Below are 27,618 nucleotides of genomic sequence, written 5' to 3'. Positions count from 1 at the left end.
AATAATTTCTTCTGTAACCTTTTTAATTTAGTACGTTTGCTGTAAGATTATGACATAACCTTTTGTTATTTGAACAACTACACAGTGACCAAAGCAAAGTGCACTCGGGGTAAATAATGGCAAGTAATATTTTTACTGCACCTAGAACAGCTCCCATCGTACTAGAATACTGCAAGCAACTTACAAAACCAAATGAAGAAATACAGACCACTTTGTTCTTCTTCAATGAGTACTTAATGTAAGATTAAAATGTTTAGAAAGGGAAGAAGAATTCCTACCCAACACCTACTAAGAAGGCGGTCAAACAGACGTAGGCTCTGTGCAGGCAGAGAGAGCCCGGCACCATAGTGACGGGGTGTGCAGGACACACACGTGCCCCAGAGCGCGCATCAAAACACCCCAGGAGAATGACATCGCAATGCCAAAATGAATAAGATGACTATGAGTATTGTCTTACAGGTTTTACCCATTGAAGTAAAACTGGTTGTCATTAAGGACTTTCATAGAAACCCTTTGGTCATTTTACTTCCATTTTGCTTAAAATCAACTCCCTCAGAGACTTTTTAAGTTAATTTGATAAGCAGTTATTAGCAAATATTTGTACGAAAAACATCCTCATTTATGCAAACCTCATTCCGCATACATTCTGTAAAATATGCAAAATATTCATTTTGTCTGGATTTTCTTCCAGCAATAATGGCAGCGGATGATACCAACCAGTCTCTGAGAGATTTAGGGACACAGCATGATCCTCTTCCTCTAATAAATTCCAGAACCCTAGCAGTTTTGGGATGGATGCCACTGACGCGCCATAACTGCCTGGCACATCTCGCAGAGATACCAACAGTGGAGCGGCAGTTCACTGACCCCCTTTATCCTTCCTACTTTTCTTTATTAAGGATAGCAAATCATCCGGGAAGAGGTTTGGGGGCACATAAAGAATGGAAAGCTCTGCATTCTTCACATATTTCAGTCCCACTGGTAGAGGGCAAATACAATGAATGGCTGCTAATTAGCCCAAGCACATCATCATCACCAAAGGGCCCCAGAACAGGTTTGAAGAACTTTCCTCAACTGTTGAAAAAGCAAAAATGGAATGAAATACAGCCATATCTAGGCATCTGCTGAGGCTGGACAAAAGAAAAATTAAAGCACCAGAAAGGTGTTGCAAAGGGAAATGCTACAGCCTGTTAAAATATGGGCAATAGATAGAATTAAGCATTCTCCATTTACATACATATCAGTTAACACCTTCTGTATATAAATTTAGTACTTTAGAAAAAAAATCCAAACCACATTCTCTATAGTGTACCTTGCTCAGAATTCCACACCATGCAAAACTAAACCACAAAAAAAAGGGTGGTTTACACATCCATTACAAAACTTTGCAAACTACCAGTTATAGTCTTTGAATATGTAATTAATACACAGATCCCACCTGAACATAGGTGTGTGAATGAAACTAACAAAAAGGTATAAAGAACTAAATTCACACATTAAAAACCTGTGTTTCTACTTGTCTAAAAGTTGTTAATGTATCAATTTTCAAATATACCATGTCTTTGGGACTGTGTAGAAGGCATGGAAATGTAAGTCAGACTTTTTTACTACTGCAGAAAACAATCTTTTGGTACTGAGCATTAGAAAAAATAAATTACATGATAACGCATTTTTCTCTTTATGCTAATTTTACCCCCACTCAATGCATAAACTGCATTTTTCTTCTTATTTACAAAAGAAGATTCATGTTCTATCCTTTAACAGCACTATTTTTTTCCTGAGCAAAACAGTAAAACTAGCTTTCCTAGATCCCAGGGACTATCCATAACAATCTGTACCTTTCTCACATAAATCATATAAATTCTTTCAAAGTGGGTACTTGAAACACACGTACACACACACGCACACACAGACATGGGCACTCTCTCTCTCTCCTTTTCCTACTTGGTATTTCACAAAGATAATACCAAGCATAAAGGCTCTTCCATCCCAAGAGAGCCGTGATCTGAGAACAATAGGCTGAAATATTCCACTCACATGTGGAGCCATTATTCAAAGGAAACGAGAAATGTCTTTTATAATCCAGAATAGGCACCAATTCTTCACTGAAACATTTTTCATATCTCAACTCTAATGCCACAAATAAGCCTTTTAAATCCGCCAGGTGACCTCATGGTCTGTCACAAGGCCTCCCCTGAGCAGCACTGGAAACAATCCACACAGCAATTCCACCTCCTGAAGAAATGAACAAAAAATTTGTTTGCAATTTTTTTCTTACTGTTTCAAATTATTCTGCTGTCAATGCGAAATGACCACATTGGTCCTCAGTAAATTAATTTTAAAGAAAAAAAAAAAAACAGCAGCTTTATTAACCTAGGATATGGAACACAGTGCTGAAAGTAATAAAATGGCATTGATATTATGAACTACATTATTTACAACCTCTATCCAGTATGAAAAGAGTGATAATGTCTTTTCTGTACATTTTTGGAGGGTAGTTGCTTGGTCAGTATGTAAGCTTTCATTTTTAGCACTTTCTTCACTATAGATTGCAGCTCTGCCTTCTCTTGCTTAAGCTTTGAATTCCCACAGTTATGGACTGAAGAAAAGAAGTCTCCCTCAAGTGATCAGAAATAGACTTCATTCCGTGTTCAGTATTTAGCTGTTCCTTTTATCCATCTCTTTCCTAAAGACAACGCCCACATACTTGATCACCATCTAGAATTCTTCTTTGATATTATTTGGGAATTAGCACAGCTATCGGAGCACTGGATAAAGTATGACACAATGAGGGGACTATAGCCATAGCAGCTGTGTCAAATTCAAGAAGCAATCAAGGCCTATATTCTTCCTTTGAATACAAAAAGACATCAGTGCCTTAAGTGTAATGAAAACAGATTACCTTTGTTCCAGTAGAGTCTATATTTGAAGTCCAGAATATCAGAACAGCTTCAGAGAAAGCTACCAAACGAGGTTCTGGATGTAAAATTTTATCCCAACGCTTTCAATGATGAATTTCAGCAACCTCCCATTTCTTCTCAGGTATCTACCAGGTACTGAGCACGAATAACTACTGCCGTTACTGGCATAATCTCAGTTAACCTCTGGAGTTCAGAACTCCTCAATTTCCTAGCACCCTGCACCCATAAAGACAAGCCAGCTATTTCTGCCATTATCCCTCTTCTCAGCTTGTAGTATTTCTAAAGACTCGATTTTCTCCATTTCAGTCTTTACAAACCTGAAAAATACTTTCCTTCATGACAAAAAAAAGAAAAAAAAAATCTTTAAAGTATCTATCACTGAACAACTATGAAAATGAGACATATTGCTATTTTATGGAAGTATTGGGAAATATACTAGATACGATCTCAAAAAAACCCCAACAAACCAAAGCCAAAACCAAACCTCAGAGCTCCTCCTCCTTTTAAAAAATTGTCAAGGCAAGTAGTACCAACATGCCACATACATAATCTGGTCTTAATATGAACCTGAAGACAGTTTTACTTTCAGTGCTGTGTTCTTGCTGGCTAGTTAATGAGGACTGGGCAATAGACTAAGAGAAAAAAAAAATCAGAACACTGAAGCTTATTACAAAACCAACATCGTTTCTATCATATATATTTTGTTTGTAGATCTGAGAGAACCCATAAGAACATAAAAGTACATCCTCAGCATTTTACCACTTTTCACAAAAGGCACGTGTATGTATCTCCCCAGCCCAGTAGACAGGCTAAATGAACAGTTCCAATTTTAATATTTAATAAATCTTTAAATAAACTCATCATCCTATTAAGCCATATTTAAAATTAACTTCCAACTAAGCCATTCCCATTAAACATGTCACTTTTACAGAGATTCTGAAATACAGAAAAAAAAATTGAACTATCAGACAAACAAGGAGTGTGGAAATATCCAGTAAAAATTATATTAAGGAAATTATTTTGAAAAACGGTTAATACTTCATTCTTTTGCCAGCGGCTGTGTGTGATTTCAGGCACAAAACAATTTCCCTGTGCTTCCGTGCCCTTTCTATTTTCCATTCTCAGATTGTTAGCACTTCAAGGTTGGAAGTTCACATATTCTTATAGCCTCTACCTGAAAGCCTGAACCTGGAAGATTTTGAACACCGTTTTGAAAGACAATTCACAACAGTCTATTGCTTAGGGCAAAAAAAAAACCCAAACAAATTAGGTCCACCAGTTTAGTCTCAGGCCAATCATTACACTGTCAAACAACCTTGGGCAAATCACTTATTATCTATATGCTTTTCTTTCCGCATATAAAATAGGAACAACAGAGACTCCTTTACATAACAGCAAAGTTGGGAGGCTCAGTTCATTAAAGTCTGTAAAGTGCCCAAAATTTCTGAGTTGTAGAAGCTACATGAAATGCAAACACAGATTAACTCCCCAAGAGACGTGCTAGTAAAAATGAGGATTATGTTCCACGTCAGCACTCCGAAAGGCTCTCCACTGGTTTACATTAAAATGACAAATCAAAAAGAACATCCAATGTCCTAAATCAAACAATTACTGTGAGAAATCAACAAAACGTGGACTACTCTCTAATCCAATCTGTCCAAAACTCACTCAGTTGATCAGCCCAAGCATCGCTGGCAAAGGAACAGAGACTCTCACAAAGAGCAAAGGTCTGAGGCCACGAGGCAGGGGAATTGTCAGTAGAAGGTACACTAAAAAGAGAAACCCCTCACATATCACGTCTGGGGAAAAAAAACAACAAAGGACTAAAAAGTCTTTATGATTTCCACCCCCGAGTGTACAGAGGCTAATCGAAAAGGGTGTGCATTTCCCACTCACATCTCCATACAGTCTTACCATTTCTAAATCAAGCCAAGTATTTCCTTTTTTTTTTTTTTTTTTGCCTGTCAAAAGTTTTGTTATCCTATGAGCGTGACCACAGCTCTTAAAGGAGCCCCTAACTCCCACAGCCAGGGTTAATTTATTATGGCAACAGAGGCAAGTTTGTGACAATGGGGCACAAACTTTTGTTCCCCAGATGTATCAGGACTGGCAATCTCCACATCGACATGCTGGGGTTTCAGCTATTTTTTTCAGACCTCCAAAACTCTCAGCCTCAGTTTTCTCTTCTCTTGTTTCCCCCTCTGTCAAGACACAAAACGGACATACTGTACAGGTTTGCCTGTTTCATTTGAGGAAAGCATCTATTAGTGGAATTCCAGCTCTGCTTCACAGTGGCAGGTGATCTTTCATCTGTGACCTTTCTGCATGCTAAGTGCACAGCAAGAATATTCCTAGAAAAAATTCACCAAACTTTTCATGTTAACTCACAGAATCATCTAGGCTGGAAGGGATCTTTAAGATCACCACTAAAACATATCAATCAGCACCTTGTCTTTTAAGTACCTCCAGGGATGGTGATTCCACCACTTCCCTGGGCAGTCTGTTCCAATGCTTGACAACCCTTTTGGTGAAGAAATTTTTCCTAATTTCCCTCCTAAACCTCCCCTGGCGCAACTTGGGGCCATTTCCTCTGGTCCTATCACCTGTTACTTGGGAGAAGAGGCCGACGCCCACCTTGCTACAACCTCCTTTCATGTCTGACCTGCAGGCAATTCAGTTCTTGGACAGATCGATCATGTAAAGTCAACATGGCTAAAAGTTAAATCCTTTCACAAACTGCATGATCAAAGACAACACGATAAGGAGTAAACGTATTTGCAAGTATCTTTTAACACATATCAGAAAAATAAAAACATAATAGAAAATATTTTTTTAAAAAATTAATCTTAATTTTATGCTCTTTTAATTAATTTATGCTCTTTTAATCTTTTAATTTTATGCTCTTTCAAATTTTATTCGAAGATGGAAAGAAGGAGTTTTTGGATAGACTGTGAAGAGCACCAGTAACTTGCATCCTGATGTCTCGGAAGACTGAAGCAACATCACTCCACTTCAACCATTAAGCTTTCCAAAGACTTTCTAGCATGTCTCTGCATCCAGAAAACACCACAGTGGTGCTCACCAGTTACCCATCGAGCACGTCCCAAAACATTCATACACTTATTACATAAAAAGTAGGTGTTTCTGGTTTTAGTTTTCAAGTTAAGCTACCCTACTTGTCCTAGAATCTGTAGTAGAGAAATAGTTTGTACATTTTAATTCTGGCAGACAACATTTTATTTATTTTAACATTTTTTCTTGTTAATTCAGTTGAATATGCTGCTGATAATTTTATAGGGTGCTGCTCAACAACAGGAATCCCGTGTTAGCAACTCCTTGCTACATTTAGGTGTCCACTCACGCACGGCTACAGACATAAAACTTTTATAAATAAATGTATTTTCAAGGTGACTTCCTTTAAACATTTCAGTTCAAAGTGCCTTCTGGCACTTACTCTAAGAAAAAACTCATTTTGCATAAGTCTGTTTAAAAGGCAAAAAGATGACACTACTGCCTTTAAAAAAATAATTGGGGAATAAGAGTAAAGGAAGTTACATATTTTCTAAATTCCTCTATAGATAGTGTCATGGGAATGTTGGTCTTTAACTTCAACTCAACAAAATCTTGACATCAGCCTTGGGCTCAGCTCAGCAAGGCCAAGTCATTCATGCAGAGACAAAGAATTTTTAAAGTTTTTTAAAGTTGTCATCTCTGTTCACTACTTTAATCTGCCTATGAATGTCTGCAGGAGGTTTCAGCTATGCAGAATACAAGAGTTCAGAGCACATATCACAGCGGCTACTACACAACTGCCAGCTTACCCTCTGACTTATGGGGACACCTCATCAGAGAGCTGGTAATAAACAGAGCTATAGTTTATTGTACCAGATATATATAAACCTTGGAAGCAAATATATTTCTGCAACTGGGCAGTGATATTGTAATCTTTTCATTAACAAAACAATGCTAATACAGGACTTACTCCTTTTAGATACATGCAGGAAAACTACAGCTTAGCCTTCTTAAATGCCTACAACATTAACAGAGGGGAAAAAATATAAACAAATTTCCAACAAGCCCAAAGATAATTTTGAAATAGGATGAAAGAAGACACTATGTTGAACTGCATTCTTCCTTTTCTTTACAAAAAGCCTAATATACAGAACACAATACACATACAATGACATAATATGAATTATATACATACTTATATTAATGGAGCTAATGCTAAAAATGGCAAAACACAGTTCAACTGAAAAGCTGGCATTAAAATTGATTTGTTAGCTTATGCATCTGCCGCAGAATTTGCTTTTTCAGTTATTTGTTTGAACGGAGATGCCACAAAAAGGAAAAAAGGTTTGTTTTCTTGAGGGTAGTGAACTTTTTCTCAACCTTTATGAATGTTGTTTGGAGAGCATATTAGCACTCCTGGTATGTTTACTGTTGCCTGAGTGCACAGCTTTCTTCTCTTTTCAGGAAGCGTTTCATAGATTCAGTAAGTGGATGTGTAGGTACTTTTGAAAATATCCTCAAATATGAATGAGATTTCAAGAACTTCAAGCTTTTGAGGAAAATGTTGAACTACTGCACCAAGATAGATGAGATGGGAAAGGCACACAGCGACATCTACATTATACACACACATTTACATCATGTGTATATAAATGTGCAGGTATATCTGCATATATACATTTATTGCATATATATTCCAAGACATGTTAGTATTTATTCCGTTGTAAAGTATATATTGATGATAAATTGTGCTTGCCAGAAAAAGTATTGAATTAGAGACACAGACTGGGAATTGTTAAAAGTAACATTCACAGTTTTGTACCACGTAAATCACTGGTAACCATTATTGCCAAGGAAATAATGCCATAGAAAAGTTTACAAAAATGGTGCAGAGATTACATGTGGTAACAAGCAAAATTTAATTTTAAATTGAAAGACAACATTCTTACGTATGCGTGAACCACATTGTAGAGATCTCCCTAAAGCCAACAACTGCTTTCCCTTTCTGCTGCTACCCATGTTAAACATAGTTACAAATCCCCACACATTACTGAAAAACAGTTCTGCTCCAGACAAAACACTGATGTAACATTTTATATTTTAATTATGTAAATATTGTGAAGATACAAGTTTTGCTAGCAGTTCCTTTTCTTCCAGTTTCACAGTAGGCAGTGTTAAGAGCAAAGTTCTCTCTTCTCATCTAATGAAGTTCAATATTTTCTATTTAAAAGGCTAGGGAGACAACGGACTTTCAAGGAGTACATATCTAAACTGGAATTGTTTGCATCTATATTTGGCATCATACCTGCATTAAACATACACATACATTTTATATACAGTTGTTCCTGTCTGAATTAAACTTTAGAGGAAAAGTCCATGTGATCATTGTTCTGATCTGATTCAAAAAGACAGCACCAGAGAACGTAAAGAGAAGTGGCATTAATGAGAGAGATGAATCCATTAGAAATAACTATACAGGTCATCTTTTATTTTCAGTATATGTAGTCCTCTGACAACTATTCAGAGAATAGTACTTCTGGTAATCAGAGTACTGTCATAATCATGCCAAGAAATTAATTGCTAAGAAATAAATATACTGCTATAATCTAATTTTCATCTCCACTTTATGGATTTTTATTTTCTTTCTTTTTCCCCCCAAGAAATCAGTGTACTCACAGATTTTCATGAGAGTCAGTTTTTCATGAGAGTTCAGATCTCATTTTGGCACCCAAATGAAAGCCAGACTTTCGTAAGAGCTCTGTGCCTTGCTGAACAGGAACTGTCAGGAGTTGAGCTATTTTGAAAATCTAGCAGCTGCTGTGTAGGCTGAGAATATGAAATTCTGGTCCTGAGCTCTTTAAAAGCCCAGCCGTATCGAACTTTCTTAACAGCATTGTAAGAATCCTAAATCTAAGGAATTACCATTTCTTTTGCAGTGTCCTTTGCCCTGCTGAAAACTTACATTTTTACTGCATTTCAAGAACTTTGAATCACCATTATTACCCATGTGCAGACACATTGCCACTGAGCATCTCTCTGCCTCCAGGTACAGCTCTGACCTTTTAAACACACCATTCTTTGGGGCAAAGAGGTTATTTTTCTTTTCCTGATTTAACAGTAAAGTTGCCTCATTATTGGTACTATTAGAATTTTAAAGCAAAATAACACTTAGCATTTGACTCAGGTGACTCACAGTGTTATGCTAATGTAACCCACTGGTCACTGCAAGTCACCTGTCCCCCTCCGGGTACAATCTGAACAGCCTATAAAAAAGCGAGACATTATCTCTGAATACCCTTGGATCAATTAGAGCTCACTCTCACTCACTCTCTCAAACTATGACATGTTAGAATTTTAAAAACACATAATTACTAATAATTATTAATACAATATTACTTTTCTGAAAAGTAATAACCTCAGAGTAATCTCAGATGAAGAAAAGACAGTCCAGAAACGGAGCAGTTTGCTCAGTGCTTTGCAGATGCTCTCAGATTACAGCTTTAGTTGTTTTGATACAGTAGCACATTATTCATATGAAGTACAGTATGCAGACATTGTTCTTCTGAAATACTTAATTTTCAGATTTTCTTTATGATAGATGTTGCCATTCTCACTATACAAATTTTCATTGCGTTATCACTTTGGCTGCGGAATCAGCTCAAGTATTTTTTGAAAACTCACTTCCTTTTCGTGTATTTTTTGGGCAAAATGCTTACGTTCCAAACTTGTTTTTAATGGAGAATTACACTACCACAAATGATAGCAGAAACCTTTTGATACTTTGATGATTTTACCAAGTTCGCTTACAGTTTTCTATAGACTTCCCTTTTTTTTTTTTTTTTTGAGAGATGGAAGAGAAAAAATTATGGTTTGTGTAAAATAGTCCACTGATTTACACGGCCCGCAAAAGGCCTTAACAAATTTGTACTAATGGTTGGAAGAAGATGACTGTATTACGTAAGCTATCAAGAGGAGAGACAATCCTGATTCTTGTCACTGGAAGATGAACTATTTTAAAGACATGCTGGGCAGAGACCTCTAATGACATGTAATCAGTGCTCTAAATCTTTTTTGAAAGTTATAGTCAAAAGAAATTCAGATGAGGTTTTCAGTTATAGCCAACATTCCTAAATGTTTCATTTGGATTACACTGCCTTTACCAATCTTATTAGTTGGAGCATTAAACTTTATGCAATAGCAATGTGAAAAAAATAATTTTGAAGAGCTTTAAGATTTTCTTGTTTTAAACATAAAACTGAAAAGTCCCTAAACAAATTATATTAGCAAAATCATCACCACCACTAGACAACTACATTCCTCATGGTAATTTAAATATCTTTTAAATTTAATTCCAGTTGTCACATAAATTATTATGTGCATTTTGTAATCATGCATCTCTAATCAACTTTAGATCCCAAATTACATTAATCTGGAAGGTTTCAATCATTTAACTGTACACAGTCATGAACTAAACCCTTTGCAGAGGAACAGAAACATATTCAGTGCAATGTAACTGCTGAAATACAGGCTGCTGTGTAAAACGAATTTGGAAGCACTCCTCCTCCAAATGCTAACAAAACAGGAAATTAAAATTACTATAGAACATCAAGAAAAAGACTAAGTATACTAGTTAGAAAAAAAATATTATTTGAAATCTCATTAGTTTTTATTTTAATGATAATACTCATATATTTTTAAAGAAAATAAAAAAAACCAAACCAAAACAATTACAGCTAAAGAAAACAAAGTGGGCCACATGCTTTAGAACAGATACGTGAAGCCAAACAGAAGCTAACATTACCTAACCGGCTGGAAATCCAGGGCAGAAGTCGCACCAGTTTTTACAAAGAAACCCTTACAATCTGGTGCTTGACTCTATTGAAAGGAGGCAGACATCCCAGTATCATGTGTGTACTAAGCAAATCCCCATGCAGTTTCTCTGTTAGATAGAGTATTTCAACATCTTTGTGATGCCTCAAGTTTTGGAGCATGGAAGAGGTCATTCACGTGTGTTTGACCACAGCTCTATGACTATAGTCATCTACCAACCAAACGTCTGTAGATTTAAACACCAAGTACACTAGATGCCAAGAAACCAACATTCCCCTCTATCATCACAGTATTTGCTTTGGCTCTTTGTAGCAGTATATGGCTGCTTGCACAGTCAGTGAAAGAGTGGACTGCACTAAAGCTAACTTAAAGTCAGAAGCGTCATTTATTAATTTGTCACAACTTTTTTTTTTCCTTTTATCAGTTGACAATTAGCTTTGCTATATAACCTGAATTTTAATACCAAATTACAAGAGCACTATATAAGTGACATACTCTTAAACACAGACCTTCTCTTTTCTTTTAGGTAAAATTAAGCTAATCTGCTTTGACAGAAGAGGACTCTTTGGAACCAGCTAGTGAGTCTCCCAAATATGAAGCAGTAACCCAAATGTCAATTACTTTTCCAACAGTAGACAAATTGCTGGCACACTAATGCAATTTAAGGACAATAATTAGATAACAGGACTATAGAGTGTACCAGGTGACAGAGTTTCGGAGATAATAGAATCTAGTGTCCTACTTCTTAAATATTAACATCATTCCATCTCAGTCAATTGGTTTACGGTAATTTTAAAAGGGCAAAGTAAATTCTTTTTATTGCTAATAATATTGTGCTTCTCCAGCATTAGCTTTGAAGGTTAGCAATTTAAGGGGTCAAAACTTAATTATATTTTTTTCCGGTTTATTTACTTTTCTTTTTTAATCTCTCCTCTTTGAAGTCTTCTTTTATTATAGAAATATTAAGGCACTAATAAAAAAATGAATCTCTTGAAATCTGAGTTCGCTGTGCTCAATACAAGGGAGCCAGTTTCATTGCAACTCAAGTAATCTGCTTATTATAGCCACTTAGAAATTCCCAAACTTTTCCTACAATCACATTCAGTATGTGGATATCTGAACATATTATATTATTACATTATCCTGACATAATCATAGTATTTTATTCCCACAGGAAAATTCTTGTTCATTTTTACTGGCATTGAATATGGATTTTCAAAACTAGCAACACAAACGTACCGTTCTGCTGATTTGGGTATCAGAGTGGTCATCACTGACAAAGGGGCAATAATACATACAAGATCCCGAGCCGAAACAACCAAAGCCCTAAAAAAACCCCTTGTCATTATCTTATGGCCCTGTGATAGAGCCATGACTTCATCTGCCAGGGTCAAACTGAAATAAAGTCTCTTTGGAAATAATAAACTCCTTCATAAGTACGAGCTTAAAAGATACTGCTAGAACGTGTACAAAGTAATGCACCATATAATAGGCAGAAAAAAATCTAGACTGACTTTTTATTACTTTAATTACAATTAGAACTCACATTTGACTTCAAAAGGAGATTAAAACCATCGTGTCTTCAGCACAGGTGGCAAATAAGAAAGCTTGGGAGGTGAAATCTCAAGCTAGTTTTCATGCCTCTTCTTTGCTGCATCTATTTTCTGTTCATCATACAGTTCACTGGTACAATTCTTTGCTCACAAAACATTTTGAGGAAAACATATATTAAAGTAAATAAACAAACTTGGGCAATGCACCAGTATACTACACCTCTGCTAGCAACAAAAGCTATGCTACACGTACAGCACCTGCTCTAACTGCAGAAAAAGACACAGATCCAATCTTCAAATTCCCTCAAAAATGAACCAACACCTGAAAAATATACAGGTTTGCATGTCTAGAACTATGGTGAACTCTACAAACTATGAGCAAGTTTTGGCAAACACACATTTAAAAATTTTCACAACTGCATAGGCTGTCAAAATTCTCCCTACTTCCTGTGTCTATTTCGCCATTGGCAGAATAGAGTGAGCATTAAAAAAAGCTTCTAAATGAGACCAATGATCAATAACCATGCAAGACGGATAAAAAAGGTGAACGCAACCCTCACGGAAGACCATCACTGGAATTAGCCCACAATCCTCCCTCCCAAACTATTGGTTGTCTCAGGAGATAACAATCCTCTCAATACAGAGCTCCTTCCTTCATTCTGTCCTTTAAATTCCTACTTCTGTCTTCTCCTTGCAATGCTGTACACAAAATACACGTTTTTCTGGAAGGTTGAGCCCACCAGCTGTTATAATGACTGATAATGTTTCTTTAAAAGACTTTGTCTACTCTTTATTCACAAACACATATTCCACAACTCACCTCCCATTTGGAATTATTTTTTCTTAATTTTCACACCGTTACCAATTTATATCCCTGCACTGCCGTAAGAACGGCTAAGTAAAGCAGCTCAGAGTCAGAACTGGCACCGGCATATCTGAACCACTCAGTGCCTGGCAAATGCCTCCATCTTTCTCCCAGGACCTCAGCTGGGGGCCGGGCAAAGCTCTGCCCACCCCACTCTGGGTGTAAGCGCCCGCTCAGGGGTAGCTCAGGTGCCCCCTACGGCACTGCATTACACCACGGATGTGGATGTGGGAGCCTCTCAGGTCCCACAACACGCAAAACAGATCAGCCGCTACAGAAGGCAGGGAAAATAAAGTCTCTAAAAAAAAATTACAGAAGAGACTAGGAAAGAGGAGAATACATAGACTAGAGACAATAAACATTTATAGCCCAGTCCAACATAACTGAATCTACCGCTTTTACAACTGACAAAACAGAGGTGCAGGGACAGCAGGAAGGCAGACAAAAAAGTTACCAGCGCAGCAATTAGAAAAGGAATACTTATTATAAGGTAGAACAGTGAGCAACAGGTGTTAATTACACATTATACAATTTGACTTCTTTAAATCTATATAGTTCCTTTAAATAACTAGAGAAAAAACAGTAATCAATACCATTCCCTTATAAATCTTTCGAATAAGTAGACTGAACCCAACAGACAACCTTTCCATGAGCATTTTCAGTTCCATATGTATTAAGACTGATAAAACATTATTCAATCCTCTAAGTACAAGGGTCTTCTTGGTTCTTAGGGATAGAAGAAAATACTTTTTTGGACAATGAAAAATTATGTCTCTATTCTTTTCTTCTTCCCATTCATTTTCCCCCAACCCCTACTCTGTGGTCCAAGATAATAAGAATCAAATACAAGTGAAATGAAGGTACTTCCATCTACGTCTATAAAGAAAATAAGGCCTTTTTTTGTAATCCGAAAAATCTCATTTCAAAAAGAAAATAGCTTCAAGACTTCCTTGCTTTTAAAAACGTCTGATTCTATAACAGTAGTCTGAGAAATAAAATGACAATCCTGAAAATGAAAGTCCTTGATTTATGACGTTTTCAGTATTTTCACTACCTCACAATCTCTTTTGTTTCAATAATTTCATAAAAAACCTTTTTTTTTCATTAAATACTCCTGTGTTCTGTCTCTAAAATGGAGAATGTAACATTTTCTTCATTCTATATTTATAAAAGCATAAACAACTGTAGTCTAATTTTAGAGGTCTCTGTAGTCCTACATACTATAAATACTTGTAAGTCCTCCCTGGCTATTCAGTTCTGAAATCATAAAACCTCTTTGGAAATAAAAAATAACAGACGCCTTCATACGTAAGAGTTATGTCAAGGATTTCTGAACATATTCTTTCATTTTGGTCTTTCCCTTAAAATAATTTAAGCTATATTGCCAAAGCATATTCAAAACAGTCAGCATATAGCTAACAGAACAAATAAAGGTGTTAGAAATACTACTTGTTATTTGGCTTTATTCTAGAATAAAGCCTAATATGATGTATCCCACTGGGTGTTTCAGTTTCTCTGACATATTGGAGTTGGGATTTACATCTTCTGCGCTGAGGGACGTAGGTTAAATTGCTTCTACAATGACATTTGTTAGTTCGGCATGATATTTCTTTCAGTGAACGCAGAGTGTTTTCCATACTTATTTCTTTGTTCTCCATTATTGTTTCACTTGTACTTCACAGAATGGTTGAGGTTGGAAGGGGCCTCTGGAGATCATAGTCCACCTCCCTGCTCAGGGCAGGGTCAACTAGAGCAGTGCTTAACAAACCATGCGAGCTTCAGAGATAAAAGTCTCAAAAAAATAATTTCTGAGTATAAAAGACATCAAGTGAGAGAACACCATAGCTTAAGGTACCAGGATATTCATGGGAAAGATACTGAGGATATTGTAAGATACTGAGAAAGTTTGTGGGTGCAGGACTAAAATATCTCCTGTCTCTCTTTACAGGACCTGATTGCACAGAAATGCTGTTGCCTGTAGCTGACGGGAAACCCTGCAGCAATTTGAGGTGTTATTTAAAAACTAGCTGTCAGTGTCTCTTCTAGACAGGAAAGAGAAAAAGAAGGGGAAAAAAAATAGGTAGGCAGAGAAGCAAAAAATCAATCTAGTTTAGTAATTGACCAGAGAAAATAACAGCAGGACTGACAGGGCAAATGGAAATATTTCGGAAAAAGTTTTAATGAATTCCGTAATGTTGTTTTGAGAAACCATGTAGACATAGGCCGCTAGAAAAATACATCACAAGGGAAGATGGCAAAAGCAGTAGTTTCCCCATCGTAGCGGCAAAAAACTTACTTGGCTTTCAAGAACGCAGAATGACTGAAGAAAGGAACTGGAAAGAAAAAGGATAACAGGGTCCTGAAAATCTACGACAAAGAAAAGGAGTGAGACACAATAATGGATGGCTGTAAGAGGAGATGATAAAATGGTGAGTACAGAGGAGAACAAGACAACACAGTGGGAAGACAAGACAGGCATCAGGGTTTATAGATGAATCTGAGACCAGAATTTATGGAATTATTGTCATAAGATGAAAAAGGGGATGGCACACACAAATAAGGAGAAAAGCCAATGACTTCAAACATCAAAGAAGGTAACAGCTGTTCTCCTGTTTCACTAAGTTGGATCATTTACCACATCCATATTTCAAATAGTAATTAATTAAGTTGTGCTGGAGCCAACAACAGCAGGGACTCTTTATTAATGAATGCATAGATCAGATAAACAACTGTACTGAAGATTAATTTTACTAGCAAACTAGCATTACCATTTCCTATAAGAATAAAGATGCACAAAACAGTTTAAAAGGTATGAAAAGTAGGAACCAGACACTATTTCCATCAGTAATCAAAAGTGTTTATATGTGATCACATCTGAATGATTCAAAAGAACGATCAAGTTTTGCTGTATTTCTTGGATCCATGGGTAACACTTTTGCTTTGGAGGGGTGGGGGGAGAAGTCACAAAAAAACCAAACCACCCAAATGAAAACACCTCTCCCCCACAAAAGAAACAAACCAAAAGAAGATTTATTTTTCTCTACTGAGCTGTAGTAAATTGGAACCCTGAGTGCTTTTCTGACAATAATCATAACTCGCTGGCTGCTATTCAATATGCAAACAAGTCTGATCACTCTGTCTGGTTTGTACCAAAATGCCTAATTTCTGTCAGAGACAGATTTTGATATTTTACTGTAAGTAATGCTGGACTCTAGAATGTTGTGTGTACATGTTTACCTAATCCATTTCAAAGCTCCACCTAAATACAAGAAACTTACATGTAGACACACCTCTCAGGAGATGGGATATGCAACCTTCCATCAAAAGTGTCTTCTCAGCTTGAAACGACCCAGCCAGAGCCTTTGCATTGTGTCTGTGTTCAGTATATGTGGGCACTACTCACTTCTTTGGGCAATAGTTACTCCCTTCTTTTGGAATAAGGCTCTACTTTCTTGATCAGAAAACCAAGTTCACTGTTCATTCCTTTATTACACATCTTAAAATTTATTCATCATAAAGCAGGAATCTGGATACTGAACTGTTTCTATAGTTTCTCTCCAAGTTTTCCTGATTCTAGGTGCTAGCATTTAAGCCAGCCATAAAGCTCAAAGAAAAATTCATACTTTTAAACTTTTTTTTTTTTTTGAAAAGGAAAGGGAAAGAGAAACAGAGACAGAAAACCTAATAATTGCTTAGTCATCTAAACTCACTACCCAATTACCCAAGCAGAAGCAAGCAGCACAAGATAAAGAGAACCACATCTGTCTGTCTTTCTAAACAAATCTGTTTCAAATTTGGGAGGAAATAAAAAAATAAGCAAGAAAAACAAGGAAGTCACTTTGCAGGCCAAAGCAGGATGAAATGTGTGAAGCCATACAATCGTGAGACTGCGGTGAATCAGTTCATCTTTTCCATCCACTTCGGGGTCAAAAGGGTATAGTAGGGCAGAAACAAGAATTTCTACTTTGCCCTTAGCTTAGCACAAAAATAACCCAACAATCTGCACACACAGTTTCACAGAGCACAATTGTCTGTACTTTCTTTCATTTCTGTTCTGTGTAGCTTTAAATACAAGACTTGCTACTCTATTTTTCTGTAACAAACAGTTTCTCTGCATTATTCTTTCCTAGTATCAACCTGTATTTATTAATTGTCAATTTACTTTATACTGTCTGTGACAACATTTCTCAGTATAATCTGATCAGTAAGAAACCATTATCAGTGGCACGTCCCACATAACTTTTATCAAGAGTATTAGCATTTGTATTTTATCAAGCCCAAGATGCTCTAACCAAGATCAAAGTCACTGTGTCAGCGCATCAGTAATTAAGATAGTTCTGCCCTGACTGTAGAGGCAAAGCACCACTCTGATTCCTCTTTTACAGGTGGAGAATTGTGACACAGTAATGAAGTGATCCGCCTGAGGAAACCAGGGATGCTGTTAGAGAGATTAGATTGAAATCTATAATCCCTGACACCTAGTTAACTACTCATATGACAAGATTGTGGAGAATACTGGATCTCTTCACCTTTCTGTAAGAAAACTGAATATAATCTAAACAGATTTATACCATCTGTCTCCTGAAATGAAATGGATACGAATTTGTACTTTGCTAGGTTGTATCTACTATTGACTACTTATTATCATACTTCTAAAGCTGAACACAATGTGAAAACGCAATGCTCTATTTTTTATCAAGTACTGTGTAGTTAAAATATTTATTTTTATCCTTTGAGACTGCCCAGTAATACCCATCAGTATCAAACCCTCACTTAGTACTAACCACTATACAAAAATGGAAGTTCTAGGAGACTTGGTCTGGAGTATTTACAGCAAAAATTGTGAGAAGACTACTAACTGTACTAATCCTTGCCTTGACGTTTTGGAATATGGGATTAGAACTCTAATTACTTTCTTACAAGACATAACATTGGTCAGATGGCAGTAGAAAAGGCAAGTATGTGCATTCAACTGATAAGCAACCAAAATCTCATTCTTGTTACCTTCACCCATCTTTTCTTTTACTGTAGGTCATCTCCAAGTTCATTCAAGGCTCAGTAATGGAGATACATTCTCTAGCTAGCAAATTAGAAAGAAACTGGGTAAATATAACCACTGCTGACTTGCAGTGTGTCACGTTTATGAATACACAAGCCTCTTGTATATAGCAATATATGTTTTGTACACGAACACACACACGTGCACGCACACATTTATCTATGCATGGTAAAGAAAATGCATTCATCATCATCATCAGTTGGGGTTAGTGCACTTTTTTTTTTTTTATAATATAAATTGTCATGACAAAATCTGGCTAAAGAAGCACAATAATACTGTCCAGAATGGGACTCCATATGCCCTTTTCTTCATTATATTTTCTGAGTATATCCATGCTAGCTTTGTACCTCATGGCATCACAAGAAACATGGCACAAATTCAAAGACCTGTAGTTCTTAAAATCATCAGACCTAGTGCAAACCTTTCCTTAAAAAAAAATAACAAGGAAAACCAATGCAAACTACCTTGTCAAAGTGCTCTCAACATCCAGGAATAAGCTTCTTATGAGCACTTCATTACAAGACAAGAAGTTATAGCACAGTTTGGAGGGAAGATTATATATGGGCGTATGCGTGTATGTATATGTAAGTCTATAATATACACACACTCAAACCATCATGGGTTTGGAAACAGTTTTCCAGTTCAGTTCTGCACTCACTGAGTTTTGTATACGACTTAAAGACGTCATTTCTTTCACTTCCCCTGTAGTTGATGGTGCCCTTTATAAATCCAGTCTATAGGGTGGGTAGGCGCATCTGTCTTGAGCCACTGGGAGGAATGCTACCTTGTCTAACCATCCGACTTTATGGCCAACATTTAATGACCTCAGTTTTGCTCCCTGAGTTCACTCCACAGTGGAGAACTGGGTAACAACTTGTATTTTTTGTTTCTCTTAATTTCAGTAATATTTAATCGTACCTATTTAACTACTTCTCTGAAAAATCTCACTAAAATAAACCATACAAATATTAAAAATAATTTGAGGCCAATCCTTCAAAAATAGAACTTAAAGCTGCTTTGTTAATTCTATGAAAAGAATTATCTTGGACGAAAGACTAATCCCTAGAATTCTTTTCAGATTCAGATATGGTTAGGAAATTTATTTCACACATTGTCAATTACGATCTTGCAATAGAACTATAACAACACATGCCACTGAAATGAGATGCAGTATTGCCAGACTAACGTCACATTTTAAGGATACGCTGTAGAATAGAGAGTTCTGTCTTTTCCTCAGTGCAGACATCTTCAAGATCCAGCAGTCTTTCTGGAAAAATTGCAACTAACAGACCACATAGCAGAGTTTGAGGAAAACTGCACTGTAACTAAGAGCTATAATAAACAGAGTAATTTGCATTGGAATATATAGCTGTGGCCATTTGCAAGAAAGTAAAGCCAGATGGGGACGTTTAATTTACTTTGACTTAGCTTTGGCGTTCTCTGCAAAATTCTTGTACAAATCACCTCAACACTTACAGAATATTTTGCATAGGAAAGGACATGTTGCCATACAACACATTAATCTTCATATACCCGTTCCAATTGTGCAGTTACAATTATACACAATAAGCCCATAATGACAGAGGTTATAACTTCCAAGCTCGTAATTTATTTCTGGCAACAAAATAAGTCAAAACTACTGGCGAAAAGAGTTTGTGTCACTATGAATTATACTGTAAAGGTTTTCCTTCCTCCCAATCGCATTGTATCATAAAGGCCAAAAGAACTGGGGGGAAAAAAATAAAATTCTGCCAATCAAAATTCCCAGAGCCTAGACAGCAGGCATGGGGACATCTGAACAGGAATAGAAAAATAAATCAAGAATATAATCATAGCTACCCACAATGACACCCACAACATTTCAATTGAAAAGTTTTGGCCTCAACTTTTGTATCAACTTTCAAGATGTTACTTAACTTCCTGACAGTAATAAAATGTCTACTGTGACTAAACTGTATAAAGGCATTTTTTTAATGTCCATGCACATGTGAATACATTTGTTTATATAAACAAGTCAAATTAATTCAAAAGGCATAGTAACATTAAGCAAGTTAACTGTCAGCCTGCTGAACTGTGAGATCACACTGTAAACATCTAACGCCAAAATCAAGTTCACCCCATCATTTTTTTAAGAAAAGATGCTGTGAAATGTAAAGATTTTTAGACAGTCTCATGTATAACCTAATATAGAAGAAAGCTACGTTATAAACCAGAACATAATTCTATATCCTCTAATAGATCCAATATTTTCATTTTAAAATATAGGAGTTTTAAGAAATTCGTTTTGATGCTAAACATTTTTCTTTCTTGCCTAAATGCAATTTCAGATGATACTGTTAAATAAAACAGGGTTACAGTTAGTCTTCACTAATGTCAGCTGAAGAACGTCCACACATTTCTATGCAAGGTTGATTTCCAGTTAAAAAACTTTTGACATAAATTGTAAATTAATTTATTTTTTCCCTCTAAACTTTATCCCTTATCACTGGCTTAAAAGTAAATAGTCCTTAAAACAAGATAGCATGCTCTTTGTTAATACTTTATGCTCAGAAGATCAACCATGTGTAAAATAGGTGTATGTTCATGTAACTGGCTACAGTATTTTGCTACATGGTTAAATGCATGATTTCCTCTAATAGAATGCCAGTGTGGTCTACATCACATTTTCTACTTCATAAAGATCAAATGAGCTGTGACCAGAGTCTCCCTAACTTAATGGAAAGTTCACTCAGTGACTTCCGAGTTTAAATTGTGCTTTTCTACTATGAATCAATAGATTTAAAACACATTAACGGATCTCTTTACCAAAAAGTTTAATCCCGAGTGACTAAAAAGGTAGATCTAACTCAGATTTATCACTCTTGTAGCATGCTGGACTAAAGGTCTTCAATCTTTGTAATCTAACAATGAATTCGAATTAATGGAAAGACACCTACTTGATGCAAATCATGCATCTGCCTATGGATTCATGTACCTTTGCAGGTATGTGCCAGTAGCTTTCAATTTCTGCTTTGTGACATGCTGGAAGCAATCATGAAGCTATGAGATTTTCCCAAACAGTCTTTGGCTCAAAATTTATTTGCTCCCAACAAGCACACAAACGTCTAAAGGACAGAGTAAATCCACTTCCATGCATGTATATATAAAGAATGATGCAAAACACCTGCATGCAACTCTAGCTAAGGATTTCTACATCTTTGTAGCCAAAGAATTATGTGTCTTTATCTTAAGCAAATGCAAAAATTCAGAAGTACACCTAAATAAAGGAGATGGAATTGGCAGCCTACTTTTATATATTCAGTTATTTATTTTAAGACTACCTCAATCTACAGGAAAATTAGATTAACTACAGTCAAGACCTGTGTACCTACAGATTCTCACTGTGGTTACCAAGTCTTGAAATATTCTATATGGACCTGTAAGTCTTAATCAGAGTTTTGAATAACTTCACAAATCTTTAAAACTTGATCACAGGCTAAGAACAACAAAACATAAACCTAGACGCTACGTCTGAGTCATGAAAATAAGGAAAGAGATGTGGTGGGCCTGACAGATCAATAGACTGATTCCCAAGGCACCTCAAAAACATTTAACCACCAACTAATTAATAGATTCAAATAAATTTTGCTATGGATAAATTAAGAATGGACAGTTAAATTAGAGAACTTCAAAGAATCAAGCTAAAGGTTCTATATGCACATGAGTTCCTCTGCAATCAGCAGGTGCATGGAAACCTTTGATGGTTATCTCCAGAGCCTGAGACTTAGGCCATTTTGTCCCTATTATTGGGACAAAGTAGAAACAAGAAAGAAGAGAATTAAAACAGTAACCACCCAGGATGAGTATCACTTGAGGTCGAGACTAGTAGGTTTGTGTTCTGAATAAGAAGAAAACTATTAGTGCTCTTTAGGGAGCAAGCTTAAATTTAAAGCGATTAATTGGTTCCGAAAGAGACAAGCAATGTTTAAAAAAGGAATATGGCACTTGTAGACTCTCTTATGAAAGAGCATAATTTTATGAGAAATCGACGTATTTCAAAGCGCAGAACGTAAAACAGGAACTGAAAGCACTAGCCTAAATGCAAATGTGAACTAGAGAAAAAAATCAATGTTTCCAATTTGTAAAGAAAGGACAAATCAAATATTGTTAATATGATATATAAGCACAACATAAACTATTTATACTACACACATTAAGGATAAATTGCTTGAATAAATTCTATTATTCTGAAAAATGCTGCAAACAACATGCTGACATGTCAGAAAAGTGAAAATAATAATGTTGACATTATTAGTACTATATGCTGTTTCCTAGTGATTTCCCGGGATCATCTATTTTCACTCCAAGCAGCTGTTTAAATCCCATTTTTGCCTTAGCAAATCTAGTTTTGTTCTACATTCATTATCTAACTCAGGCCTGCACCGTACTACTTATTACACTGTTACTATAACGTGCACTTCATTGCAAACAAGAAAAAGAGACAATGCTTTTCCATTTTGAATTTAAGCAGGTTTTGATGGTTTCAGCAGGTAACTGCCAGTTTTGGATATGAAAATACTGATGATTTTCTGAATTCTTCTCTCCTCTCAAAGAGAGTAATGCAACCCTTTGAAAAAAACTAAGGGATCCCTGATATTGCAAAACAGAAAAGGAATGCGTTACCACACAAAACAAAGGTCAAATCCAATACCAATGTTTTAAAGGATGAGAGAACAGAGACCTTGTGACTAACCGGTTCTATTGGTAGAAGAATCCAATCTGTTACCAACACTGTTTTTCACCCTGGGCTTTCACACACTCCAGATCATCACCTGTACTAACAGACTGATAAATCCAAGCCACTGTCTTCTTTCTGCTTGTCTTCAAAATTAATCTGCGTAAAAAAATCCTAAGCATTATTTTGGTAATAAAATTCCAGATTAATGTAAAAAGAGGTTTTTTGTTCGATCACTCACTAATCAATCCAAATAAGACACACCTAATGCCTCCGCCTAACAGCTGAAAGACATTTCACTTTAATAGCTTTGGAGGGCATATACAGAATGAACTATAACTGAGGGCACTGCATAAATATCTACACCATGGAAATTATCACTGCAAATGTATTTTTCTCACAATCTTAAAATAGTAAATAGATGGGCATGGTTTTGCTGAAAAATAATTTTTTTTTCCCCTGGGGACTGTTTCTCCCCAAAGGGTCCGAAGAGTTAGAACAACATGGAAAATAGAATGCAGAAGCTTGAGCAGCTGCTGTCCATATTATTTTTTGACTAAAAAATGAACAGGAAATATATTTGTTTATGATTGTTTCTAAAGAAAATGCCCCTCTATTTTTTCCTTCCATGATTAATCACTTCAGGGCTACATTCTTAATATGACACTACTTAAAAAACCTACTTCAGGATATTAATACTACTTACCAAAATTGCCTCATCTACTCAAATACTTTTTGTTTTATTCTGTGCAATCATTAAAAATGCATTGCAAATGGCAAAGTAAATAATCCAGCTGCCACTGAAACACACTCAGTTTAGAGCTTCATACTGAATGTGAAGGAAGTAACAAGGATAAACACTTTAATATTAAAACTGGCTCACACAGTGCTTACATCACGATGATCTTTCATTGCTTCTCCTACAACTTTTAGGGAGTGAATATGCCCTCAACAGCTCAGCTTCCCTACTAAAATAAATACACAGATCCATACGCGTATTTTAAACCCTACCAGCACAAACAGAACTGCAGAATAATTGAGGCCAGAAGGATAGGTCTCTGGAGGTCAATTAGCCTTACCTCTTACCTCTCAAATCAGAACTACCTTCAAAATGAGATAAGGTTTCTCATGGTCTGGTCTGGTCATATTTTCAATATGTTCAAATACCGAAGGCCCACAATTTCTCTGAGAAACTTGTTCCAGCAGCATACCACTCTCATTGTGAAGGTATTCCCCCTTCTCCCTCCCCCGTTTCCAATGAGCATTTCCCTCGGTGCTGCGTGCAACCACTGCTTCTTGTTCTTTTGCTGTGCACCTCTGAGAAGACCTGGCTCCTATTGCCTCTCTCTAATCCCTTTAGGTAGCAGCAGACAGCGGTGCTCACCAATTATCTGCTAGTACATTACATGCTCCAGCCCCAGCTCAATATTTTTCTTTTTCTGGGAAGGCCGAAACTGGACTTCATGCTCCAGACACGGCTTCAAGAGTGTCCAAAAACGGCAATCGTATTAATTAAGCCTCCCTTAAGTTCTACAAAAGAAGCAGTATTTAAGTGTTAACATCAGCAAAATGGGAGCACATGGAGACAAGCTTTCAATGGTACTCGGCAACATGGGGATCTTGACTGAGAAAGAACACGAAGAGTAATACAACTAACTAAACAACTAACTAAAATAACACCTACGTGCTCCCGTCTCAAAAGGCAGTGTGAAAATTAAGGAAAATTGTTATTCTTAATTGTCAAATGTGTTCATTAGATAAGAATTAGGATGATTACTGCTCACAAAATTCGCAGTTTGAAAAACTGAACCTTTTCAATGAATGCAACAGTGTCATCATCCATTTTCTCTCCTGTTGATGCAGCATGTACCAAACCGTTGACACTGGTGCCATTTCTGCATACATTGGAGAGGGCAGGGGAAGGAAGGAAGATTTATCAGAGTATACCATTTGCCTCAAATCAACTTCAATCACTTTATATGTCCCAGAACCACTGAAAATTATTATGAAGCTTTTGCTTGTTTGCGTATTATTAATAGAAATTATTTACAATACAGAATATTGTACAGGTACTGCCCCTGGATTTCAGCTTCAGCCACGTTTCAACTGTTCTAGAGATTTGCTGAAAAGAAGCACTGAAAGATTCTCCCTATTGATTCTATTATCAGGCAGTTTCCCTACCTTTAGCCTTATGGATAAGAACATGTTTAATGGTCCCGTCCTAATTACCAGAACTGGCTAGGGAGGGCGAGTGGCTAAAGGACAAAGCAGCGACTGTGAAGGACGTTTCTAATCTTATCAGAGGTTTCTTTGGAAAAAGAAATACTACTTCTATCTCCACCCCAGTCATTAGTCAGATATAAACAGCTATTTGACTTGACATGGTTATAAGCCGTATTATCACAGTCTACGCTCTCGCTTTATGCAGTTTATCGGAAGATGGATGATGGCCCGCTACCAATTCCAGTTAATGGGGTTAGACATATTTCCAAACAATACGTGCATGGTAAAGGTATCTACATGTGAACAGGGAATGATTCACTGCACTAGCCTTGTGTATGAGAAATGAATGTTAAAAGAGGAACTTTTTTAACATGGAAAATAAATTCAGTTGTCCTTATTCAACTTATCCTTTTCTAAGGACCCACAGAAGTAAAGCTTTTTTTCTTCTTGATTTTTTTGCCCCTTCTTTTCAAATAAGTAAAAGCCACATAGATCATTATTTCCAATTATAATGCATTAGTTAAGTTTTTCACTTAAGCCTCATTTTGAGGGTAAGGGGTTTTCTTGTTCTACTCCTTTTGTTTTTCAGTTTTACAAAATATTATAAAATATTATAAAATATTATAAAATATTATAAAATATAAATTATAAAATATAATAACTACTTCACTTACAGCAATTTCATAGATCATTTTTAGTTATTATTCACAATTATTGTTACTTACAATTATTTAGTAGTAATTGTAATATTTAACACAAACTCAAGAACTTAATTTCCCATGTTTATTGCTAAGAACTTGTATATTTGTATTTTAAGCATTCAAATTGAACCTTATGCTGAAGATCCATTTTTCTATTAAACACAATTTTCTGCATTGATCTGTATTTTATGTTTATTTAAGCTATTACCTTTTTGCCCTAAAATATCAACAACCCACAAATAATTATTTTTTCCAAACTGTAACTTCAATATTCCCAAGTCTCAACCACTTGAAATTCCTCAAAACTTCCTTTACTTCTACAGCAAAGGAAAGGGCAAGCGTCTAAAAAAATCACATAATTTAAAATTGTTAAAATCTCATCAGTTTCAATGAGGTATCATAATAACTGAGTTACCTAAAATGTACTGATTACTTGCAAAGGATTCATAATTAGAACTTCAGCAGAGAACACATACACTAATAAAATACTGAGTCAAGAGAAAGTATCTTTTAGTTATCATGCTCATATTGTTCTTTTCAGTACTTGCTTGCAAACTACTACTATTAACAAAAATAATTTTAAAATCCCAGAATATTTCCCTCCCTGCTTCATTCTCTTTGACTTCAATTCTCTTGCAGGAAAACTACAGATTCCAACCTTCTTCCTCATTTGCTTACACCAGATCCATCCCATTTCCCGTAATTTGCCTACCATACCCCTCAACACGGGACAGTTGTGCTCATGTGCTCAGACCCCAGCAACGTCCCCCTTCAGCGTGCCCACAGAGTTACGTGTCTCAGAGGAGCTTTCCTGCGAGAACTGACGATCTGTAAAGTCAATTAGCCCAACAGAAATATGAGACAACTATAGACTCCCACCCTTTTTGCAGGCCTTTGAGAATTTGTGAAGAATCATTAAGTGGGAACTAATTAATTCCATGTCCCTTCAATGTTTTCTGTCACTTTCCAACAGTCTACACAAAAGCCTTGTCTTGCTCATTCTACTGTCCCATTACAAGCAATTAAATCTGAGATTAAAGATAACGACAAAGAAAATGAAAGGGAGTCAGGTGACTAATATTCTTACACCTAATAGAAAATTCCACCTTTAGTCATCAGCATATAATGTGCTCCAAGTATGCAGTATGTTACTGCTAACTGACTGTTCTATTGCTACAAAGCAAAATCAAAAATTCTATTGAAACAAGCATTACCCTGACAAAGCTAAAAGTCCAACTGGAACAAGAGAGACCAGTAAGACAAACAACAAAATGGAAATCATATGCTGAATGCAAGCAGGATACACAGGCAACTCTGTTGGGGGCTCAGGGTGTGTTTGCACTGATGTAGCTGAGATGAAAAGGACTTACATTCAGGCTTTTATACCAGTGTTTCCAGTCTTCAGGACCTACCAAATCAAAGTCCTGCTCAGTTTCCATAATTTTTATTTTTTTTTTGTGTCGTGGCATGTATTATCTTTTCTTGTTTGTTTCAGACACATTTGCAGTGACCTTACTGCATATGTACTCTGTATTGCAAGAAAGCTGTGGTCAGCTCTCCAAACACAAATGCCTAGTGCCACGTCAGACCCTGGGGGACACTCAGCCTGGGCTCCATCAGCTCCTTCAGTGGCACAAGGCTCCCCTAAGCCCAAGGTCGTATCTACCAGACCCAAGCAGATACATCGAATTGCAGGCTTTAGGCATGTACGTAATTATCAAGGTAGTTGCCATGCATTGT

General features: G+C 36.4%; 1 protein-coding gene across 30 annotated transcripts in view; it reads right to left on the bottom strand.

Moving 5' to 3' along the window:
- Positions 1 to 27,618, bottom strand: part of RBFOX1 (RNA binding fox-1 homolog 1) — a 908,679-nt gene that overhangs the window by 800,860 nt on the left and 80,201 nt on the right. For 11 of the 30 annotated variants that reach the window (XM_063342880.1, XM_063342878.1, XM_063342879.1 and 8 more), the window contains exon 1: positions 8,610 to 8,673. The exons of 13 other annotated variants lie outside the window; for them this stretch is intronic. The gene's annotated coding sequence lies outside the window, so the exon portion shown is untranslated. Of the gene's footprint in view, positions 1 to 8,609; positions 8,674 to 27,618 lie in introns of those variants that run through there. 6 more of the 30 variants (XM_063342863.1, XM_063342859.1, XM_063342872.1 and 3 more) reach the window with 4 other exon arrangements.

The sequence above is a fragment of the Chroicocephalus ridibundus genome, chromosome 8, assembly GCF_963924245.1.
Source record: "Chroicocephalus ridibundus chromosome 8, bChrRid1.1, whole genome shotgun sequence".
Taxonomy (NCBI): domain Eukaryota; kingdom Metazoa; phylum Chordata; class Aves; order Charadriiformes; family Laridae; genus Chroicocephalus; species Chroicocephalus ridibundus.
The sequence above is the reverse complement of the archived record's forward strand: the minus strand, read 5'-3'. Positions and strand labels throughout refer to the sequence as shown.